Genomic DNA, 4822 nt, shown 5'->3' on the forward strand with positions numbered 1-4822 from the left:
CTCCTACCACCCCGCGAAGTCGCGAGGACACCTCTCCTACCACTCTCGTTCGCCCGCACACTTGCTATATTCAGTTTAGCCACGCTTACGAGAGCGTGAGCGCGAGAGCGTGGATTTAGGGCGAGAGGGGAAGCGAGAGGCAGGGGACAGTGCTACATCCAGTTAAGAATTTTGTCGTTTCCACGCTAGCGCGCGCTCACGCTGGCGTGAGCGCGGCGGGCGAGAGGGGAAGCGGCGGGCGAAGCGGGGTTACCCAGTGCGAAATGAATTTTAAGCGATATCGAATCGATATCAGAACGATATCGTTTTCAAGTTTCTGACTCAGAACTGATTCAAAAATGGGCCCGAAATCGACACTTTTCTGATGTCCGATATCGTTCTGATGTCAATTTGATATCCGCATTTCTCACTGGGTAGCAGTTCTTCCGCTGCTGCCTCCCCGCACCCTGCCCCTCGCCCGCCTCACGCCGGCGTGAGCGCGCGCTGCGCTAAGCGTGGAAACGACCAATTCTTAACTTGATATAGCACGGGAGAGCGCGACAGCGCGAGAGCGTGGAGTCGGACGCCTTTCCCCTGCCCGCCCCCTGCCCCTCGCCCTACTCTACGCTCTCGCGCTCACGCTCTCGCGCTCACGCTCTCGCGTAAGCGCGGCTAAACTGAATATAGCTACTGTCCCCTGCTTCCCGTTTCCCCCTCGCCCAATCCTCCCTTTTCGCACTCACGCTTTCGTGACCGTGGCTTGACTAAATATAGCTTAATAAAATGTAGCTGACACGTCAACAGAGGAGCTGACATAAAGTGCAGTAGTGCACGTAACCTAGGTCAGATATCTTATTCCCGGGGGGAGCGAGATCAGTGACACAAAAAGTGTCGCTGTCATTAGAGCGAGAATATTTTTCTTTCTCAATTTGAGTCATAATTTACGTTTGTCACCAGTGGAAGTGATGTCTCTCACTGCAATTGGTCGAGATCCGGGATATCTTACTCCTTCAGAGGGAGAATTCGTTGCATATGACCCAATTGGGCGAGCCTCATGGACACCGCTCTGATTGGGTGAGATAAAATCGGATAAAATTGTCTCACGCATTTCGAGCACGATACCTCACTCAACCACCCTCTTTTCTGTACGGGCTGAGTCATAAAAACTCATACAATGAACTATGCGGTACACTGTAAAACCAACTGTCAGCCATGTATACACACAGGGAAAAGCGCGTCCGCAGGCGGGGACAGTGTGCACAGTCTGCCTGTCTTGGGTCTGCTGTTACAAGTGTGTGAGGCGGGAATCTCTCGACCAATCTGAAACGTTTATGTTCTACATGCACTTCTTCGTTAATCGAAATACACCATTGAGCACTAAGAGGACGGGGCGCCGCCAGCGGCGGCGGGGCGCGAGCCGCTACGTCCTTACGGGAAGGATGGTCGCGGATTGTCCGCCCTGCTGACGGAGGGCGTACCAAGTGGGGTGCAGGGGTGCGGGCCGCAACCCCCAGAATTTGGCGGAGGATGCGCAGCAACCCCCAAAGTACCCACTGCGCACCCCTTGAACGAGTGTGCTTGCACGCCCACGGCCCCGCTGCTGCACACTAGAGGAAGAGGATAGCGAAAAAAGAAGGATTTGAGATATTGAAGTGGCGGGTATGTGGAAAAGTTGTCTTTCAATTGCAATTTCTTTATTTTGAATTCGGACAATATCTTCCGATCACGCAACGCGTTTAAAGTTACGCATTAGCTCTTATGGGAAAAATCGGCAAAAACCACCAAAAAGTGAAAATCGATAATTTAGGGGGGGGGGGCGCTTCGGTTAGTTTTGCAACCCCTATCGCGAAGCACTCCCTGCGCCCCTGGCTGACGGCCCCCCTGCCCTCCATCACTCCGACCTATGCCCATTTGCGACGTTTTCCCTTCTGGGTGAGTGGAGGGGGGACACCCTGCTGCTGTGTACCCCCTCCCCTCCGCCAGCATGCCCCCTCCGGAGACGAGGCGGGGGCGGGCCGGGCCCGGGGCGGGGGCGGACCTGTTGGTCAGTTCCGTCTTGATTCTCGTGGTGCATGTGTCGTGCATACCGGCAGTGAGTGATCATCTGAAAAATTCTTAACACACTATGTCTGACTCTGACTTCTCCAGCCCTCCTTCATCTGATAATGAAGAGCCTAATCAAGAAACTGTAAGTACTTTCTCTCATCAGTACCTAAGCACACTGTTAAATTCGTGCAAAGCAAGGCTTTGCAGAACTGCGAAGTATTTAGATCCTTTGTAATTACGAAGCATTTACTTTTCAATTACAAGGCGATGCTTTGCAATTGCAAAGCGATGCTTTTCAGCGTGTTTTTATTGCACCTTCAGAGCTCTGGGACTGCCGTGTGGCCACGCTTTCGCGATCCCATTCCCCTTTTTGTTTTGCCCCCGTGGTCCTACCGCGGGGGCGCGCGCGAGCGGCGATGACTTCATGTAAATATGCGAGTCGATCAGAAATATTGATAATTTTCGAAATCACTTCGTGAATGCCTGTGTTACATTCTATCCCATTCCGATGCACTGATAAACTAAGTGTGCAACTCCGTAACACTTGTAAGTGTGCAAATCCGTAGAACTACATTTGCAAGTGTTTAACTCCCGTTGTACTACACTTGCAAGTGCACAGCTACCGAGTTGCACTTTGCACTATTGTAAGTGCACAACTACAGAGTTAGTCACTTGCAAGTATCCAAATTACAGTTGCACACTTACTTACAAGTGTTAAGCAGTTGCGCACTTCAGTTTACCAGTGTGATGCTGACCAAAATTAGCGGCGCACTTTTTCGATTGTGCATATTTTCTAAGTTTTTGGAGATAGAAAGCTGCGCTTTGGGAGCAGGGTGTCATCAACATTCATCTTGAGGCGCACGAAAAGCGCAACCGTTACGACACCCCTTACGGGCTACGCAGCCCCCTAAGTGGACAGGCGGGAAAATTTCGCTCCAAACAGGTCCGAAAGGCGAAAATGTCAATGAAAGTGTTCAGAAAACGGTTCCCAATGTATCCCCCGTGAGGGGGTGCGGTTGCCTCCCGAGGGTAGCCACCCCCTCAGAAGGGGTTGAAGATGATGACATCGTGTTTTACTGAAAGGATGTGTTCGGTAGAAGTAGAGGGGCCTTTCCTGACCACGCCCTGATTCCATCTCTTAGTGTTCAAAATGACCGATTTTCAAAAAAAGGGTTGCACGTTGGAAGGGGTAGTTCAGCCGAGGGTAGTCCGAATTTATAAAAACAAAGTGAGCCGTGTACAGGGGACGTCCCCCAAGCATTTGCTGCACGAAGTTTGCATCCTCAAAACCACTCCTTTGAGGGGGTGGAGGTTGATAGGGAAGGGGGTATGTTTGTCCGATCGAAATTTCTCGATCACCAGCCGACAGAGGACAAAAAGGTGAGTCGATCCACCATTGCCCCCCGAACACTTCTGAACACTTTCAATGACATTTTTAGACCTGTTTAGAGGGCTTCTCTGGGTTGCGTTCCCCGTGAGGGGTGGCGTGTGGCGTAGGGGTTGCGCACTTCGTGAGCCTCAAGATAAATTTTGGTTGATGACTCCTTTCTGCCAAAGCGCAGCATTCTAGCTCGAAAAACTTATAAAAATTATGCACAATCGAAAAAGTGCGCCGCTAATTTTGATCGGCAGTGTATAGCTTTGAGCTCATAATAATTAAAAATGTTATGTGTGACGTTTTTACGGCGCTTGTAAGCCAAATTTAAGCAGCGGTAACGTGCTTGTTAGCCGCGGCTTGCCCTCGCTGGACCTTTGGCGCCGACCGATTTGCATCGGCTTTAACATTTCATAATCAAATCATGTTTACTACCCGAAAAGTTATGAAAGTGGACAAACTTGTGCACAGTATTGTGAGGCGAATTAATTTGCCTTCCTACACTGGAAAAAACAGAGGAAGGAATCCACGCCATTCTTTGGGTGTTAATGACTTTCGTGCCTTTTCAGAGGTACTTAATGATTTACATCCCTGAAAAGGCACCAACATGCTCCAAAGGTGCTAAATGTTTGTACCTTTGGACACTTTCGAGCCTTTCTAGAGACAATAAAATTTAGCACCTTAAAGAGGCACTAAGTCCTACCTTTTGCTTTTCCAGTGTAGGCGTCTGCTGATTGGTTTTAGCGAAAACATTTGACCTTAAAGAACCGCGCCGCCGGCGGCGCCGCGCCGATAGATTTCTATCGGCGCGTCAAAATTTTGTGGGTACACGCTCGGTCCGGGGCTCTTTCGTTCGTTATTTTTTTTTCCATTGTGCAGATGTATGCTTCAAGACAACATTTACTCTTTTTCAGGGGATTAGTTTTAAAGCCAAAATATATGTGCACATGAACACATTTTTAGAGCACGTGCCTATTGGGCATTTAGAGGAACGGTCACTTCATCATGTGCTTACTAGTGAGGAACGTGAAAAATGGCGTCGTAATCAAGTACGGAACCCTGCTGGATGGAAAAGTGCAGTGATAAAAGAGCTCCGAAGTCAGGTCCCGGACTTGGTCTGCACTGACTTCATTCAGTTCAGAGGAATGGACAGTGGGGCGCCTTCCCTTTCGAGAAAGAACAGCAAGGTGCTCAAGTGGAGGGCGTACTGCAAGAAGCAGGTGTCCGCGGAGGAGCGGAGGAAGGGGAAAGGCTGTCTAGAATTGTCTTTTTGGGTCAGAGATTTTCATCACGGACATGAGTATGTTGTGGTTAATGTTGTGTCCACTCATAGAACGGTGATTCTAAAAGGTGAGTTAATTAAGTAAGATCAGAGTGTTTTTCTTTGAGATGTGCGTTTCGCGGGGAGGGGGGGAGGGTCAC

At 49.8% G+C, this 4822-nt stretch overlaps 2 protein-coding genes across 2 annotated transcripts in view; one reads left to right on the plus strand and one right to left on the minus strand.

The window, feature by feature from the left end:
• LOC113216424 (mitochondrial basic amino acids transporter) overlaps window positions 1–4822 on the minus strand; it is a 30211-nt gene that overhangs the window by 24897 nt on the left and 492 nt on the right. The gene's annotated exons all lie outside the window — the stretch shown is intronic.
• The window catches only part of LOC127750980 (uncharacterized), a 31118-nt gene that overhangs the window by 13569 nt on the left and 12727 nt on the right, over window positions 1–4822 (plus strand). The gene's annotated exons all lie outside the window — the stretch shown is intronic.

The sequence above is a fragment of the Frankliniella occidentalis genome, unplaced genomic scaffold (genome assembly GCF_000697945.3).
Source record: "Frankliniella occidentalis isolate FOCC.00 unplaced genomic scaffold, Focc_3.1 Scaffold303, whole genome shotgun sequence".
Classification (NCBI taxonomy): Eukaryota; Metazoa; Arthropoda; class Insecta; order Thysanoptera; family Thripidae; genus Frankliniella; species Frankliniella occidentalis.